This window comes from Phyllobates terribilis, unplaced genomic scaffold (genome assembly GCF_046119375.1).
Source record: "Phyllobates terribilis strain yellow unplaced genomic scaffold, ASM4611937v1 Scaffold_488__1_contigs__length_1352022, whole genome shotgun sequence".
NCBI lineage: Eukaryota > Metazoa > Chordata > Amphibia > Anura > Dendrobatidae > Phyllobates > Phyllobates terribilis.
Window position 1 is genome coordinate 1054450 of NW_027363248.1, and position 18600 is coordinate 1073049.

Below are 18600 nucleotides of genomic sequence, written 5' to 3' on the forward strand. Positions count from 1 at the left end.
TTGTGGAGATGAGCTCCTGGACTCCCGTTAAGAAGACATGTTGTCAACCTCTAGATCCCTTACATGCCTGCACTTTTCGGCTTGCTGCTGCTGCAATCCACGCGTTTTAGATCTGCATAACTCCACCTCTTTAAACACAGCACCTTCACCCCCTGCTGTTCCCACCCGCCTCAACACCGTTGGAAGGGAGGAGAACCAATTAAGGCGGGGGGTGGGGTGGAACGAGCAGCTGTCTACCCTTAGCAGGAGGGCTGCTGATTACATACCTCTCCTGCTGCTGCTGCTGCTGGCTGTCCAGCAGCAGACTGAAGGTGGCTGCTGCTGTGCACAGGTATATAAAGGCTCAGAGCCTATTATGACACGCGCAGCCAGCGTTCCATTGCCACATTCCATCTACTGCAGGCAGGATACCTGGCTGGCTGAATGTCGCTGAGAAGCTCACAGAGACCGCCATAAGCAACAGTTTAACAGAATGCCACAGACTAATCAACCAAACTTTTTGGGTTGGGTTCTCTTTTATAGTCTGCAGGCATTAAATGAAAGAAGTCAGTGTTCCAGCAGAGGGAGACAACGTTTCAGAAAAGGCATTGTAGCAAACCAAAAAAGAAATTTTAAGCGCAGCAGAGTAACCAGCGCACATACCTGTTAGCTCAGGTGAGTTTAAAAGGCTGCTGTTGATAACAAGGGCATTTGCTAAATAGATGGTGTGTGTGCAACAATATACTGAAAGGTCAATTATATTGTGCAGCTTATCTCACCACCTGTAGTTATTTAGGTGAAAGCTCCAAAATGCTTGCCTAATATGTCTGTTTATCCAAAAGGAAGTAAAAAGGGAGAGCTAGAAAGATAGCATTGCATTACATTACATGGCAATGCAATGCACAGTTGCTGAAGTTGAACCAAAATGAGCTTGTAATCTGGCTTCTGCAACTTTGAACATGAAAAATCCAATGAGGAGAAGAAAAGCAAAGCCAAAGAGTCCATCCCAAAATCCGACAAACAAGCAAAATGAACAAAAAACATTGAATTCAATTCTTTCTGATTTTAGAAACTGCATTAAAGAAGGGGTGCACCGGTCCTGGAGATACTGCAATACCAGGTCAATGCGTGGAGTGGACAGAGCAAGCTCTTTTTCCATCTCCCTGTTCTAAAAATCCATTTAATATATGGTCCCCAGATAGGGGACGTATCAGATATTAAACTGATAAGAACAGATACTACACTTGATCTTAGCCAAAAGGCCGAGAAGCGATAACCAGAATTGGTTTCAAACTACGGAGCCACCCAAGGATCCTGAAAAGTCCATTTGTGGAGATGAGCTCCTGGACTCCCGTTAAGAAGACATGTTGTCAACCTCTAGATCCCTTACATGCCTGCACTTTTCGGCTTGCTGCTGCTGCAATCCACGCGTTTTAGATCTGCATAACTCCACCTCTTTAAACACAGCACCTTCACCCCCTGCTGTTCCCACCCGCCTCAACACCGTTGGAAGGGAGGAGAACCAATTAAGGCGGGGGGTGGGGTGGAACGAGCAGCTGTCTACCCTTAGCAGGAGGGCTGCTGATTACATACCTCTCCTGCTGCTGCTGCTGCTGGCTGTCCAGCAGCAGACTGAAGGTGGCTGCTGCTGTGCACAGGTATATAAAGGCTCAGAGCCTATTATGACACGCGCAGCCAGCGTTCCATTGCCACATTCCATCTACTGCAGGCAGGATACCTGGCTGGCTGAATGTCGCTGAGAAGCTCACAGAGACCGCCATAAGCAACAGTTTAACAGAATGCCACAGACTAATCAACCAAACTTTTTGGGTTGGGTTCTCTTTTATAGTCTGCAGGCATTAAATGAAAGAAGTCAGTGTTCCAGCAGAGGGAGACAACGTTTCAGAAAAGGCATTGTAGCAAACCAAAAAAGAAATTTTAAGCGCAGCAGAGTAACCAGCGCACATACCTGTTAGCTCAGGTGAGTTTAAAAGGCTGCTGTTGATAACAAGGGCATTTGCTAAATAGATGGTGTGTGTGCAACAATATACTGAAAGGTCAATTATATTGTGCAGCTTATCTCACCACCTGTAGTTATTTAGGTGAAAGCTCCAAAATGCTTGCCTAATATGTCTGTTTATCCAAAAGGAAGTAAAAAGGGAGAGCTAGAAAGATAGCATTGCATTAAAATTACATGGCAATGCAATGCACAGTTGCTGAAGTTGAACCAAAATGAGCTTGTAATCTGGCTTCTGCAACTTTGAACATGAAAAATCCAATGAGGAGAAGAAAAGCAAAGCCAAAGAGTCCATCCCAAAATCCGACAAACAAGCAAAATGAACAAAAAACATTGAATTCAATTCTTTCTGATTTTAGAAACTGCATTAAAGAAGGGGTGCACCGGTCCTGGAGATACTGCAATACCAGGTCAATGCGTGGAGTGGACAGAGCAAGCTCTTTTTCCATCTCCCTGTTCTAAAAATCCATTTAATATATGGTCCCCAGATAGGGGACGTATCAGATATTAAACTGATAAGAACAGATTTTTTTTTTTGATTGAATATATCTTTTATTAGCACAAAAAATAAGTTAACAGACAGTGTACAGTGCCGCATCCCAGTACACACAGAATTCTACATCATATTTACATAGCATGAGGATACGACGCACTAACTAGACACATCACACCCCTATGCTACACAAAACACTCAATCTGAAAGAAAAAGCATATCAATCAATACAGTACGACGAACCGTGATAAGGGATAGGGATTGGGAAAAAGGGGATGGGGATTGGAAAATCACAGGCCCGAAGCTTTATTGAAAGACAAGACACATAAGGGGAGAGGGGGAGGAGGGGTTTAGTCCTCATCCTCGTCCTCCGGACCGTCCATGATGGAATAGTCTCTGAGCAGGCTGTGGATCAGCCTGCGGCAGTCCTGGATGGACATCCTCTCCCTCCTCAAGATGAGCCGGTTCCTGGCGACCCAAAGGGCATCCTTGAAGCAGTTCATAAGGCGCCAAGCCTCCTGGATGGCTCCGACGGTATGAACCCCAGGGAAGAGTCCATAAAGCACAGAATGGTGCGATAGGCTCGCCCTGGGGACAGAGTTCCTCAGGTCGTCCTCAAGTGCAGTCAATAGGCGCTGTGCAAATCCGCAGTCCCAAAAAGTGTGCAAAGATGTTTCCTCCACGAAGGGGCACCTTGGGCAGTACCGGGTCTTGCACAGGTTCCGGGCATGCATGAATGACCGGACGGGCAGTCCGCCCTGAATCGCCATCCACGACAAGTCCTTGTGCCCGTTGGTCAGCCTGTCAGACGATACATTTGTCCACACAGTCTCCAGCGTGTCCTGGTGAAGTCCTGTGATGTTCTCCACGTCATCCTTGGCTCTGATTAGCTTGTGGATAGTTTTGGGCTTCCACAAGTCGGGCTTGAGTCCCTCCAGTTGATGCTCCCCCACAAATCGAACGACGTCTCCGTAGAACCATGGCGTCGTCCAGTTGTAGGGGAAGGAGCTGTCCCACTTGTCCCAGCCGAGTCGCCTCCAAAGAGGAAGCAGGAAGAAGCGAGACATGGACCTGCCCGCGGAGCCATTCTTGACTTGCAAAGTCCGGCGGACACAATCACACACAAAAGAGGATCGCAGGAGTGTGGGGATATCTGGAACGCCCTTCCCACCCTTGCGAGGCTCCTTGTACATGACGGCCCGCCTGACTCTGTCCATCTTGGATCCCCAGACAAAGTGAAACACTGTCCTGGTAATGGCCCTGCACACAGTGACGTGTGGGGGCCAGGCCTGCGCCGTGTACTGCAAGACGGGCAGGACCTCATTACGCAGGACGAGTGCCTTACCCTCACAAGTGAGGTGTCTGAGGCTCCAGAGTCCGATCCGTTGCTTCACCTTGGCCAAGCGTTCTTGCCAGGACTTGAGGGCCGCTCCTTCCTTCCCGAACCAGACTCCCAGCACCTTGAGGAAATCCGGTTGAATGTTGAAGGGTAAGGGGGCGGAGGAGGCCGGCTGCCAATCCCCGAAGAGCATGGCTTCCGACTTCCTGCAGTTGACTTTGGCCCCTGAAGCCCGGCCGAACCTCTCACACGTCTGGACGAGGGCGTCGACTGAACCACGATCAGCGCAGAAGACGGTGACGTCGTCCATGTAGAGCGAGCACTTGACCTCGTGTCGTCCCGGACCCGGTGCGGTGATCCCTCTGATCTCTCCATTCTGCCGGATAGCCTCTGCGAAGAGTTCTATAACACAAACAAAAAGAAGAGGTGATAGAGGGCAGCCTTGTCTGACCCCAGAGAGGACAGGGAAGGGGTCAGTCTTCCAGCCGTTCACCAACACCGAGCTGTGGATATCAAAATACATCAGACGGACATACGAACAAAACATGTTACCCAAACCTAACCGGTGCAGAGCTCGGCCCATGAACTCGTGGGAAACCCGGTCGAAGGCCTTCTCCTGATCCAAGGAGACCAGGGCCGCGTGTGCGCGGCGGACCTTGATGTACTCGACCGTGTCCCGCACGAGAGCGAGGCTGTCTGCGATGCGACGTCCAGGGATGCCGCAGGTCTGGTCCGGGTGGATGATCCGTCCGATCACCGTCTTAAGTCGTGTCGCCATCGTCTTGGCCAGGATCTTGTAGTCCACGTTGAGCAGAGTGATGGGACGCCAATTCCTCAGGTCGCACCTCTCTCCCTTCCGCTTGTACAGGATCGTGACCATTCCTTCCCTCAAAGATGGAGGCATTCTACCCTCCACCACCATCTCCTCGTACAGGTCCAACAGGTCCGGACAGATGAGGTCTCCCAGCGCTACATAGAGCTCCGCTGGAAGACCATCACTGCCCGGGATCCTGCCGGTCCTAAAGGATTTAGCGGCAGAGAGCAATTCGCCCACCATCAGAGGTTTGTCCAAGGCTGCCGTGCCTGCAGGATCAAGATGGTTAGTGATACCTGACAGGAACTTATCAGCAGCGTCGGGGTCGGCAGTCTTGTGGGAGTAGAGTTCGCTGTAGAAGTCGCTGACGACCCTCATCACGTCCTCCTTCCCACGTCGCATGTTTCCGCTCTCGTCTCGCAGCTCGTTCAGGGGCGTGTGACCGGCATGAAGTTTCCTGAAAAAGAATGAGTTACATTTCTCACCCTTCTCCAGATTCTCCACTTTGGAACGGAAGACGATTCGCTTGGACTCCTCCTCAAAGTGCCTTTTCAGGCTCTTCTTGGTCTCCTCCAGCTCCTCCCTCACGTCCCAGCCGCAGTGAAGAAGGTCCTGCAGCGACCGCAGCTCGCGCTGCAGCCCTCTGAAGTCCCTCCTCTTCTCACACGCCTGTTGTCGACCCTTGGCCTGAAAGAAACAGCGAAACTCAAGTTTAACATATTCCCACCAATCAGAGACTGTTTGGAAGCTACCCTTGTAGGACTGCCACATTGCGTAGGCTGCTCTCAGCTCCTCCACGACTTCATCCTGAGCCAGCAGAGCACAATTCAGCTTCCAGGAGCCGGGCCCGGACGGAAAACCGTCGCCGAGGACACCTTGTAAGTGAATGGCTCTGTGGTCGGAGAAGAAGCAGGAGACCATCGAGTGCCTACTCTGCCTGACTGCCCGAGAGGTGAACACAAAGTCAATCCTGGAGCGGAGTGAGCCATCGGGTCGGCTCCACGAATAGTTCGTGGAGCCTCTCCCCATGGAGCCCACCACGTCCTGAAGAGAGGCCTCGGTTACCATCTCGATGAGCAGCTTGGACGTGATGTCCAACTTGGCAGATGTGCCAGAACTACGACCATCCTCCTCGATGGGGCAGTTGAAATCCCCGGCCATCACTAAGGTCCTGGTGGTGGCAAGCTGAAGCCGCAGGGTCTGGAAAAGCTCCAAACGCTCATTCTTCAGTGGGGACGCATACACGTTGATGAACCTGACAGGTTCTCCCGCCCAGTTGCCATCTACAACAAGAGCCCTGCCGCAGATGAGCTCCTGGACAGACTCAAGCGTGAATGCGCCCCCCCTGATCAGAATTGCGACCCCCGCAGACTTGCAGTCACCCCCACCGGACCAGTAGGATGGACCGTGGGACCACTCCCTGGCCAGATGTTTGAAGGACCTAGAGGAGGGAAGGGAACATTCCTGCAACATATAAACATCACACAACTGGGAAGTAAGGAAGGCATAAATAGTCTGACGTCTGAACTTGTCCTTGATGCTCCTGACATTAATGGAAAATAAGTTAATATTAGCCATCATGTAGGGAAAAAAGAAAAAGTTAGCGCAGGCAATACACCTTAGTTACCACTCCGGTCGGGTGGTCCCTCGTCGGTGTTGACTGCTGGTGACGGGATCACCAGCAGGCCCTCTTCCTCCATCTGGTCAAGCAGCGCGGCCTCGATCTCGGCGACCACCAGTTCCTCCTCTTCTGGCTCGGCCACCAGGGTCTCAACCATGTGCTCCATCTCTTCTGGCTCAGGGAGGGTATCCTCCTTTTCGCCTACGAAATCCAGAATCTTCTTTTTGGAGGATTCAGTAGCAGGGCTGTCCTCCACCTTCCTCTTTCCCCGGGTTGGAACTGGGGAGACAAGAAGAGGAAAATCCTCCTCGGAATAGATAGCGGCGGGTGGAGGAAAGGTTAATTCCACCGCTACCATGGTCTGGGGAGGGAGAGTGGCTGCCGGGGCAGGGGAAAGGACACCTGCTGAGGAGTAGGGGAAGGAGGAAGAGGAAGTGGAATCCTCAGCAGGGTTGGCCGGGGTGGGGGGGGATTGGACGGGGGTGGCAGGGGGAGGGATCGAGAGAGGGGTGACAGAACTCTTACCCTCCTTTGACTTTTTCTTCTGCTTCGGAGCTGCTGGGACCGTCGCTGGGGCTTTGGCCACCGACTCCTTGACCGCATTGGCCTTGGTCGTCTCGGCCTTGGCCGCTGGGGCCTTGGTCGTCGCGTCCTTGACCTTCAGAGGCCTGGTCGTCGGGGCCTTGTCCTCCGTAGCTGGGGTCGTCGCAACCACCGATGCCCAGGATCTCTCACGCTTGGGGCAATCCTTGTACAGATGAGCCGCCAGCCCACACAGGTTGCAGGACGTCTTCTTCGGGCAGTCCTTTGAGCTGTGTCCCGTCACTCGACAAATCCTGCAGGCATCCTCCTTGCAGTCCTTCATCTCGTGGCCGTTCTTGCCGCATCTCCTGCAGTTCCGCGGCATGTCCGGGTAATAGATGAGGCCGTAGGAGTTGCCCAGGGAGAATGTCGGGGGCAGGTGCCGAAGTCCGTCTGAGTACGCCAGGTCCCTGTGAAGTCTAACGGTCACCGACCACTTACCTGTCCAGAAGCCGAGTCCATTCAGGATGTGAGAGGGTTCCTTCACAACTAAACAGAAGCGTCTCAGGAAGGTACAGATGTCTTGGCCTGGGGTGTGCGGGTTGCGCATGGAGACCGTGATCCTCCTTTCGTCCCTCTGGATAGGGCAGCTACCTGTAAAGGCAGAGAAAGAATTATCCGGTCCTTTTGCGCTTACCATTTCCCAGAACCTCCTGCAGGTGTTCACAGTGGCGAAGGTGACGAAGAAGATCCCCGTCAAGAAGGTCTGGATGCTGAGGGTGTCCGACCTGGAGAAGCCTCGATCCAGCAGCATCTTCTGGCAGAACACGTCCGAGGACATGTCCGGCACCCTCCCATCCACTTCCTTCAGCTTCAGGGCCATCGTCTGCCGCATCCATGGCTCCAGGGCTGGAGCTTCGTGGCGGGGCTTCTGGGGTCCCTTCTGCTGGCCAGTCGTGGAGGCAGAGTCCTTGGGGTCAGAATCGGCTCCTGGCTGGGCCCTCCTGGCTGTCCCCAGCTCCAGGCTCTTCTTTTCGGCCTTCCTCGCAGCGCTTGCCATGGCTTTCCTCCTGCAGTTACTTCTTGGAGCTGGATCTGGAACTCTTCCCGGAATGGGTGGAGCTATGCAGATTCTTCTCCCGTCGTGTTCTGGACAAATTCCCCGAAAGGTCTTTGTCTCGATGATTTTCTTCCTCGAAGATTCCACAGGACAGCCCGATTCTTCTCCGAGTCTTCGTCTTCTTCTGGATTCTTTAGAGCTTCTTCCTCCCACCGATATCCGCCTTCCTTCTCCGATGTCAGCTGGGCTCCGAAGCTCTTCTCCTTCCGAGTTCGATCGCTCTCGTCAAGTGTAGATCGTAGCTCTTGTGTTTTTAAAAGAACAGATACTACACTTGATCTTAGCCAAAAGGCCGAGAAGCGATAACCAGAATTGGTTTCAAACTACGGAGCCACCCAAGGATCCTGAAAAGTCCATTTGTGGAGATGAGCTCCTGGACTCCCGTTAAGAAGACATGTTGTCAACCTCTAGATCCCTTACATGCCTGCACTTTTCGGCTTGCTTCTGCTGCAATCCACGCGTTTTAGATCTGCATAACTCCACCTCTTTAAACACAGCACCTTCACCCCCTGCTGTTCCCACCCGCCTCAACACCGTTGGAAGGGAGGAGAACCAATTAAGGCGGGGGGTGGGGTGGAACGAGCAGCTGTCTACCCTTAGCAGGAGGGCTGCTGATTACATACCTCTCCTGCTGCTGCTGCTGCTGGCTGTCCAGCAGCAGACTGAAGGTGGCTGCTGCTGTGCACAGGTATATAAAGGCTCAGAGCCTATTATGACACGCGCAGCCAGCGTTCCATTGCCACATTCCATCTACTGCAGGCAGGATACCTGGCTGGCTGAATGTCGCTGAGAAGCTCACAGAGACCGCCATAAGCAACAGTTTAACAGAATGCCACAGACTAATCAACCAAACTTTTTGGGTTGGGTTCTCTTTTATAGTCTGCAGGCATTAAATGAAAGAAGTCAGTGTTCCAGCAGAGGGAGACAACGTTTCAGAAAAGGCATTGTAGCAAACCAAAAAAGAAATTTTAAGCGCAGCAGAGTAACCAGCGCACATACCTGTTAGCTCAGGTGAGTTTAAAAGGCTGCTGTTGATAACAAGGGCATTTGCTAAATAGATGGTGTGTGTGCAACAATATACTGAAAGGTCAATTATATTGTGCAGCTTATCTCACCACCTGTAGTTATTTAGGTGAAAGCTCCAAAATGCTTGCCTAATATGTCTGTTTATCCAAAAGGAAGTAAAAAGGGAGAGCTAGAAAGATAGCATTGCATTACATTACATGGCAATGCAATGCACAGTTGCTGAAGTTGAACCAAAATGAGCTTGTAATCTGGCTTCTGCAACTTTGAACATGAAAAATCCAATGAGGAGAAGAAAAGCAAAGCCAAAGAGTCCATCCCAAAATCCGACAAACAATCAAAATGAACAAAAAACATTGAATTCAATTCTTTCTGATTTTAGAAACTGCATTAAAGAAGGGGTGCACCGGTCCTGGAGATACTGCAATACCAGGTCAATGCGTGGAGTGGACAGAGCAAGCTCTTTTTCCATCTCCCTGTTCTAAAAATCCATTTAATATATGGTCCCCAGATAGGGGACGTATCAGATATTAAACTGATAAGAACAGATACTACACTTGATCTTAGCCAAAAGGCCGAGAAGCGATAACCAGAATTGGTTTCAAACTACGGAGCCACCCAAGGATCCTGAAAAGTCCATTTGTGGAGATGAGCTCCTGGTCTCCCGTTAAGAAGACATGTTGTCAACCTCTAGATCCCTTACATGCCTGCACTTTTCGGCTTGCTGCTGCTGCAATCCACGCGTTTTAGATCTGCATAACTCCACCTCTTTAAACACAGCACCTTCACCCCCTGCTGTTCCCACCCGCCTCAACACCGTTGGAAGGGAGGAGAACCAATTAAGGCGGGGGGTGGGGTGGAACGAGCAGCTGTCTACCCTTAGCAGGAGGGCTGCTGATTACATACCTCTCCTGCTGCTGCTGCTGCTGCTGGCTGTCCAGCAGCAGACTGAAGGTGGCTGCTGCTGTGCACAGGTATATAAAGGCTCAGAGCCTATTATGACACGCGCAGCCAGCGTTCCATTGCCACATTCCATCTACTGCAGGCAGGATACCTGGCTGGCTGAATGTCGCTGAGAAGCTCACAGAGACCGCCATAAGCAACAGTTTAACAGAATGCCACAGACTAATCAACCAAACTTTTTGGGTTGGGTTCTCTTTTATAGTCTGCAGGCATTAAATGAAAGAAGTCAGTGTTCCAGCAGAGGGAGACAACGTTTCAGAAAAGGCATTGTAGCAAACCAAAAAAGAAATTTTAAGCGCAGCAGAGTAACCAGCGCACATACCTGTTAGCTCAGGTGAGTTTAAAAGGCTGCTGTTGATAACAAGGGCATTTGCTAAATAGATGGTGTGTGTGCAACAATATACTGAAAGGTCAATTATATTGTGCAGCTTATCTCACCACCTGTAGTTATTTAGGTGAAAGCTCCAAAATGCTTGCCTAATATGTCTGTTTATCCAAAAGGAAGTAAAAAGGGAGAGCTAGAAAGATAGCATTGCATTACATTACATGGCAATGCAATGCACAGTTGCTGAAGTTGAACCAAAATGAGCTTGTAATCTGGCTTCTGCAACTTTGAACATGAAAAATCCAATGAGGAGAAGAAAAGCAAAGCCAAAGAGTCCATCCCAAAATCCGACAAACAATCAAAATGAACAAAAAACATTGAATTCAATTCTTTCTGATTTTAGAAACTGCATTAAAGAAGGGGTGCACCGGTCCTGGAGATACTGCAATACCAGGTCAATGCGTGGAGTGGACAGAGCAAGCTCTTTTTCCATCTCCCTGTTCTAAAAATCCATTTAATATATGGTCCCCAGATAGGGGACGTATCAGATATTAAACTGATAAGAACAGATACTACACTTGATCTTAGCCAAAAGGCCGAGAAGCGATAACCAGAATTGGTTTCAAACTACGGAGCCACCCAAGGATCCTGAAAAGTCCATTTGTGGAGATGAGCTCCTGGACTCCCGTTAAGAAGACATGTTGTCAACCTCTAGATCCCTTACATGCCTGCACTTTTCGGCTTGCTGCTGCTGCAATCCACGCGTTTTAGATCTGCATAACTCCACCTCTTTAAACACAGCACCTTCACCCCCTGCTGTTCCCACCCGCCTCAACACCGTTGGAAGGGAGGAGAACCAATTAAGGCGGGGGGTGGGGTGGAACGAGCAGCTGTCTACCCTTAGCAGGAGGGCTGCTGATTACATACCTCTCCTGCTGCTGCTGCTGCTGGCTGTCCAGCAGCAGACTGAAGGTGGCTGCTGCTGTGCACAGGTATATAAAGGCTCAGAGCCTATTATGACACGCGCAGCCAGCGTTCCATTGCCACATTCCATCTACTGCAGGCAGGATACCTGGCTGGCTGAATGTCGCTGAGAAGCTCACAGAGACCGCCATAAGCAACAGTTTAACAGAATGCCACAGACTAATCAACCAAACTTTTTGGGTTGGGTTCTCTTTTATAGTCTGCAGGCATTAAATGAAAGAAGTCAGTGTTCCAGCAGAGGGAGACAACGTTTCAGAAAAGGCATTGTAGCAAACCAAAAAATAAATTTTAAGCGCAGCAGAGTAACCAGCGCACATACCTGTTAGCTCAGGTGAGTTTAAAAGGCTGCTGTTGATAACAAGGGCATTTGCTAAATAGATGGTGTGTGTGCAACAATATACTGAAAGGTCAATTATATTGTGCAGCTTATCTCACCACCTGTAGTTATTTAGGTGAAAGCTCCAAAATGCTTGCCTAATATGTCTGTTTATCCAAAAGGAAGTAAAAAGGGAGAGCTAGAAAGATAGCATTGCATTACATTACATGGCAATGCAATGCACAGTTGCTGAAGTTGAACCAAAATGAGCTTGTAATCTGGCTTCTGCAACTTTGAACATGAAAAATCCAATGAGGAGAAGAAAAGCAAAGCCAAAGAGTCCATCCCAAAATCCGACAAACAAGCAAAATGAACAAAAAACATTGAATTCAATTCTTTCTGATTTTAGAAACTGCATTAAAGAAGGGGTGCACCGGTCCTGGAGATACTGCAATACCAGGTCAATGCGTGGAGTGGACAGAGCAAGCTCTTTTTCCATCTCCCTGTTCTAAAAATCCATTTAATATATGGTCCCCAGATAGGGGACGTATCAGATATTAAACTGATAAGAACAGATACTACACTTGATCTTAGCCAAAAGGCCGAGAAGCGATAACCAGAATTGGTTTCAAACTACGGAGCCACCCAAGGATCCTGAAAAGTCCATTTGTGGAGATGAGCTCCTGGACTCCCGTTAAGAAGACATGTTGTCAACCTCTAGATCCCTTACATGCCTGCACTTTTCGGCTTGCTGCTGCTGCAATCCACGCGTTTTAGATCTGCATAACTCCACCTCTTTAAACACAGCACCTTCACCCCCTGCTGTTCCCACCCGCCTCAACACCGTTGGAAGGGAGGAGAACCAATTAAGGCGGGGGGTGGGGTGGAACGAGCAGCTGTCTACCCTTAGCAGGAGGGCTGCTGATTACATACCTCTCCTGCTGCTGCTGCTGCTGGCTGTCCAGCAGCAGACTGAAGGTGGCTGCTGCTGTGCACAGGTATATAAAGGCTCAGAGCCTATTATGACACGCGCAGCCAGCGTTCCATTGCCACATTCCATCTACTGCAGGCAGGATACCTGGCTGGCTGAATGTCGCTGAGAAGCTCACAGAGACCGCCATAAGCAACAGTTTAACAGAATGCCACAGACTAATCAACCAAACTTTTTGGGTTGGGTTCTCTTTTATAGTCTGCAGGCATTAAATGAAAGAAGTCAGTGTTCCAGCAGAGGGAGACAACGTTTCAGAAAAGGCATTGTAGCAAACCAAAAAAGAAATTTTAAGCGCAGCAGAGTAACCAGCGCACATACCTGTTAGCTCAGGTGAGTTTAAAAGGCTGCTGTTGATAACAAGGGCATTTCCTAAATAGATGGTGTGTGTGCAACAATATACTGAAAGGTCAATTATATTGTGCAGCTTATCTCACCACTAGAGATGAGCGGTGTTCGACTAGACCTGTTCGCCAATCTCAAATTCGAGCTGTTTTGGGCGGTGTTCGAGTTGTTCCACGAACCCGAACGATTTGCAAAAAATTCGGCTGTTCGAGGTTATGTTCGATAACTGTTCGTGCACCAAAAGCGTGTCCTGCATGTCTGGCGCTATTTAGAGCACCAATCATGCAGGGATTGTCTGCCACTCACTGTAATGCCACAGCCATGGTGGTTGTGGCATTACAGTGGTTGCCCAAATCGATGGGAACAGTGCCAACAGTGAAACATGAAAAGCCGGCAATTCAGCAGCGGCATACACCTGTACCCGACAATTTAGAACCGAAAGAATAGAGCTTCACACATAGATTAGATAGATATAAACATGTCAGCCACATATATACGAAGTACAGTGAAAGTGTTGCTTACTGTACTTGTCATTTAGCGTAAAGGATTTATCAAAAAAAATAATAGTGTTTTCATGCACCGTCTCTTTAAAAAAGCCGGCCGGCAATTCAGCAGCGGTACCCGACAATTTATAACAGACAGAATAGAGCTTCACACATAGATTAGATAGATAGAAACATGTCAGCCACATATATACGAAGTACAGTGACAGTGTTGCTTACTGTACTTGTCATTTAGCGTAAAGGATTTATCAAAAAAAATAATAGTGTTTTCATGCACTGTCTCTTTAAAAAAGCCGGCCGGCAATTCAGCAGCGGTACCCGACAATTTATAACAGACAGAATAGAGCTTCACACATAGATTAGATAGATAGAAACATGTCAGTCACATATATATGAAGTACAGTGATAGTGTTGGTTACTGTACTTGTCATTTAGTATTAAAATAAAGGATTTATTATTAAAAAAAATTGGCGTGGGGTTCCCCTTAATTTTAGGCTCTAGCGGAGGTTAAGCAGACGGCTGGGGCAGATGTTTGAAGCCTGGGAAGGGGGTAATACCCACGGAGCTTCCCAGGCTACTAATATCAGCCCCCAGCTGAATACATAGCCTTTACTAGCTATTAAAATGGGGGACACCCCCAAAAAAATGACGTGGGGTCCCCCCTAATTTAATAGCTAGCAAAGGCTAGGCAGACAGCTGGGGGCTGATATTAATAGCCCAGGAAGGGAGCCATGAATATTGGCCCCCTCCCAGGCTAGAAACACCAGCCGTCAGCCGCCCCAGAAATGGTGCATTCATAGGATGCACCAATTCTGGCACTTAGCCTCGCTCTTCCACGCTGCCCTGGTGCGGTGGCAGGGGGTAATAGGGTTGGGGTTGATGTCAGCTTATAATGCCAGCTGACATCAAGCCCAGGTTAGTAATGGAGAGGCGTCTATAAGACACCCCCATTACTAACCCCATAGTCAAAGTTAAAAAAAACACAAACACCCAGAATAAAGTCCTTTAATTGAAATAAAGACACAATCTTTTATTGTTCTAAATTAAACCATACTTACTGTCACGCCCATTCCAACTGAAGCCAACGATCTCCTGCAATAAAAGAAAAATAATAAAGCAACCTCATCCTTACCTTTCCATGGTTCCCACGACAGCTTCAGCTCTGCTACATCGAGATGACAGGCTGGACCGCAGCAGAACGCTGCCATCCAGCCTCTCATCCCGCAGACACTGAGAAGCGCAGGCTTGCTTGCGCTGCTCAGCGTCTCTCTGTGACGACATCCAGATGAGCCGAGTTCATGTCCAATGAACTCGGCTCACCTCATGCACGTCACTGACAGCGTGGGAAAATTCTCACGCTGAAGCGGTGAGTGCAGGAGAATTCTCCCACGCTGTCAGTGACGTGCATAAGGTGAGCTCATGTCCAATGAACTCAGCTCACCTCCTGCACTTCACTGACAGCGTGGGAGAATTCTCCTGCACTCAGCGCTTCAGCGTGAGAATTCTCCCACGCTGAAGCGCTGAGTGCAGGAGAATTTTCCCACGCTGTCAGTGACGTGCATAAGGTGAGCTCATGTCCAATGAACTCAGCTCACCTCCTGCACGTCACTGACAGCGTGGGAGAATTCTCCTGCACTCAGCGCTTCAGTGTGAGAATTCTCCCACGCTGAAGCGCTGAGTGCAGGAGAATTTTCCCACGCTGTCAGTGACGTGCATGAGGTGAGCCGAGTTCATTGGACATTAACTCGGCTCATCTGGATGCCCTCACAGAGAGACACTGTGGAGCGCAAGCAAGCCTGCGCTTCTCAGTGTCTGCGGGATGAGAGGCTGGATGGCAGCGTTCTGCTGCGGTCCAGCCTGTCATCTCGATGTAGCAGAGCTGAAGCTGTCATGGGAACCATGGAAAGGTAAGGATGATGTTGCTTTATTATTTTTCTTTTATTTCAGGAGATCGTTGGCTTCAGCTGGAATGGGCGTGATGGTAAGTATGGTTTAATTTAGAACAATAAAGAATTGTGTCTTTATTTCAATTAAAGGACTTTTTTCTGGGTGTTGTGTTTTTTTTAAATACTTTACTAGAAATTCATGGTGGTCATGTCTAATATTGGCGTGACCCCATGAATTTCGGGCTTAGGGCCAGCTGATAATGCCAAGCTGGCCCTAACCCCTTTATTACCCAGTGAGCCACCGCATCAGGGCCCTGGATGAGTTGGGTACAGCGCCAGAAGATGGCGCTTCTATGAACGCGCCATTTTCCGGGGTGGCTGCGGACTGCAATTTGCAGCGGGGGTGGCCCAGAAAGCTTGGGCCTCCCTGCGCTGCGGATTCCAGCCCCCAGCTGCCTAGTTGTACCTGGCTGGACACAAAAACAGGGCGAAGCCCCACGTCAATTTTCTTTAAATTATTTCATGAAATAATTAAGAAAAAAAGGGCTTCCCTATATTGTTGTGTCCGGCCAGGTACAAATAGGCAGCTGGTGGTTGGGGGCAGCCCGTTCCTGCCTGCTGTACCTGGCTGGACACAAATATAGTGCGAAGCCCCACGTCAATTTTTTTTAAATTATTTCATGAATTTCCTGAAATAATTTAAAAAAATTGAAGTGGGGCTTCGCACTATATTTGTGTCCAGCCAGGTACAGCAGGCAGGAACGGGCTGCCCCCATCCACCAGCTGCCTATTTGTACCTGGCCGGACACAACAATATAGGGAAGCCCTTTTTTTCTTAATTATTTCATGAATTTCATGAAATAATTAAAAAAAATTGAAGTGGGGCTTCGCACTATATTTGTGTCCAGCCAGGTACAGCAGGCAGGAACGGGCTGCCCCCAACCACCAGCTGCCTATTTGTACCTGGCCGGACACAACAATATAGGGAAGGCCTTTTTTTCTTAATTATTTCATGAAATTCATGAAATAATTAAAAAAAAAGTACGTGGGGCTTCGCCCTATTTTTGTGTCCAGCCAGGTACAACTAGGCAGCTGGGGGCTGGAATCTGCAGCGCAGGGAGGCCCAAGCTTTCTGGGCCCCCCCCCCGCTACAAATTGCAGTCCGCAGCCACCCCGGAAAATGGCGCGTTCATAGAAGCGCCATCTTCTGGCGCTGTACCCAACTCATCCAGGGCCCTGGTGCGGTGGCTCACTGGGTAATAAAGGGGTTAGGGCCAGCTTGGTATTATCAGCTGGCCCCAAGCCCAAAATTCAAGGGGTCACGCCAGTATTAGACATGACCGCCATGAATTTCTAGTAAAGTATTTAAAAAAAACACAACACCCAGAATAAAGTCCTTTAATTGAAATAAAGACACAATTCTTTATTGTTCTAAATTAAACCATACTTACCATCACACCCATTCCAGCTGAAGCCAACGATCTCCTGCAATAAAAGAAAAATAATAAACCAACCTCATCCTTACCTTTCCATGGTTCCCACGACAGCTTCAGCTCTGCTACATCGAGATGACTGGCTGGACCGCAGCAGAACGCTGCCATCCAGTCTGTCATCCCGCAGACACTGAGAAGCGCAGGCATGCTTGCGCTCCTCACTGTCTCGCTGTGACGGCATCCAGATGAGCCGAGGTCATGTCCAATGAACTCGGCTCACCTCATGCACGTCACTGACAGCGTGGGAAAATTCTCACGCTGAAGTGCTGAGTGCAGGAGAATTCTCCCACGCTGTCAGTGATGTGCATGAGGTGAGCTCATGTCCAATGAACTCAGCTCACCTCCTGCACGTCACTGACAGCGTGGGAAAATTCTCCTGCAATCAGCGCTTCAGCGTGAGAATTTTCCCACGCTGTCAGTGACGTGCATGAGGTGAGCCGAGTTCATTGGACATGAACTCGGCTCATCTGGATGTCGTCACAGAGAGACGCTGAGCAGCGCAAGCAAGCCTGCGCTTCTCAGTGTCTGCGGGATGACAGGCTGGATGGCGGCGTTCTGCTGCGGTCCAGCCTGTCATCTCGATGTAGCAGAGCTGAAGCTGTCGTGGGAACCATGGAAAGGTAAGGATGAGGTTGCTTTATTATTTTTCTTTTATTGCAGGAGATCGTTGGCTTCAGCTGGAATGGGCGTGATGGTAGGTATGGTTTAATTTAGAACAATAAAGGATTGTGTCTTTATTTCAATTAAAGGACTTTATTCTGGGTGTTTGTGTTTTTTTTAACTTTGACTATGGGGTTAGTAATGGGGGTGTCTTATAGACGCCTCTCCATTACTAACCTGGGCTTGATGTCAGCTGGCATTATAAGCTGACATCAACCCCAACCCTATTACCCCCTGCCACCGCACCAGGGCAGCGTGGAAGAGCGAGGCTATGTGCCAGAATTGGCGCATCCTATGAATGCGCCATTTCTGGGGCGGCTGACGGCTGGTGTTTCTAGCCTGGGAGGGGGCCAATATTCATGGCTCCCTTCCTGGGCTATTAATATCAGCCCCCAGCTGTCTGCCTAGCCTTTGCTAGCTATTAAATTAGGGGGGACCCCACGTCATTTTTTTTGGGGGGTCCCCCATTTTAATAGCTAGTAAAGGCTATGTATTCAGCTGGGGGCTGATATTAGTAGCCTGGGAAGCTCCGTGGGTATTACCCCCTTCCCAGGCTTCAAACATCTGCCCCAGCCGTCTGCTTAACCTCCGCTAGAGCCTAAAATTAAGGGGAACCCCACGCCAATTTTTTTAATAATAAATCCTTTATTTTAATACTAAATGACAAGTACAGTAACCAACACTATCACTGTACTTCATATATATGTGACTGACATGTTTCTATCTATCTAATCTATGTGTGATGCTCTATCTTTCTGTTCTAAATTGTCGGGTACCGCTGCTGAATTGCCGGCCGGCTTTTTTAAAGAGACAGTGCATGAAAACACTATTATTTTTTTAAATAAATCCTTTACACTAAATGACAAGTACAGTAAGCAACACTATCACTGTACTTATTATATATGTGACTGACATGTTTCTATCTATCTAATCTATGTGTGAAGCTCTATTCTTTCTGTTCTAAATTGTCGGGTACAGATGCTGAATTGCCGGCCGGCTTTTTTAAAGAGACGGTGCATGAAAACACTAATATTTTTTTTAATAAATCCTTTACACTAAATGACAAATGCAGTAACCAACACTGTCACTGTGCTTCTTATATGTGTGACTGACATGTTTCTATCTATCTAATCTATGTGTGATGCTCTATTCTTTCGGTTCTAAATTGTCGGGTACCGGTGTATGCCGCTGCTGAATTTGCCGGCCGGC

The 18600-nt window shown here is 49.0% G+C and overlaps 5 non-coding genes and 1 pseudogene across 5 annotated transcripts; all 6 read right to left on the reverse strand.

Annotated features, from left to right (window-relative positions):
• Positions 1-1062: 1062 nt before the first annotated feature.
• On the reverse strand, positions 1063-1253 carry LOC141229785 (U2 spliceosomal RNA). Its single transcript, XR_012296406.1, has one exon. It is a non-coding gene; the product is annotated as a U2 spliceosomal RNA (small nuclear RNA).
• A 1116-nt stretch (positions 1254-2369) lies between these two features.
• On the reverse strand, positions 2370-2567 carry LOC141229952 (U2 spliceosomal RNA). Its single transcript, XR_012296567.1, has one exon. It is a non-coding gene; the product is annotated as a U2 spliceosomal RNA (small nuclear RNA).
• Positions 2568-8131: 5564 nt separating this feature from the next.
• On the reverse strand, positions 8132-8209 carry LOC141230012 (U2 spliceosomal RNA; annotated as a pseudogene).
• Positions 8210-9324: 1115 nt separating this feature from the next.
• LOC141229786 (U2 spliceosomal RNA) lies at positions 9325-9515 on the reverse strand. Its single transcript, XR_012296407.1, has one exon. It is a non-coding gene; the product is annotated as a U2 spliceosomal RNA (small nuclear RNA).
• Positions 9516-10633: 1118 nt separating this feature from the next.
• On the reverse strand, positions 10634-10824 carry LOC141229787 (U2 spliceosomal RNA). The gene has a single exon (XR_012296408.1). It is a non-coding gene; the product is annotated as a U2 spliceosomal RNA (small nuclear RNA).
• Positions 10825-11939: 1115 nt separating this feature from the next.
• LOC141229788 (U2 spliceosomal RNA) lies at positions 11940-12130 on the reverse strand. Its single transcript, XR_012296409.1, has one exon. It is a non-coding gene; the product is annotated as a U2 spliceosomal RNA (small nuclear RNA).
• Positions 12131-18600: the final 6470 nt, after the last annotated feature.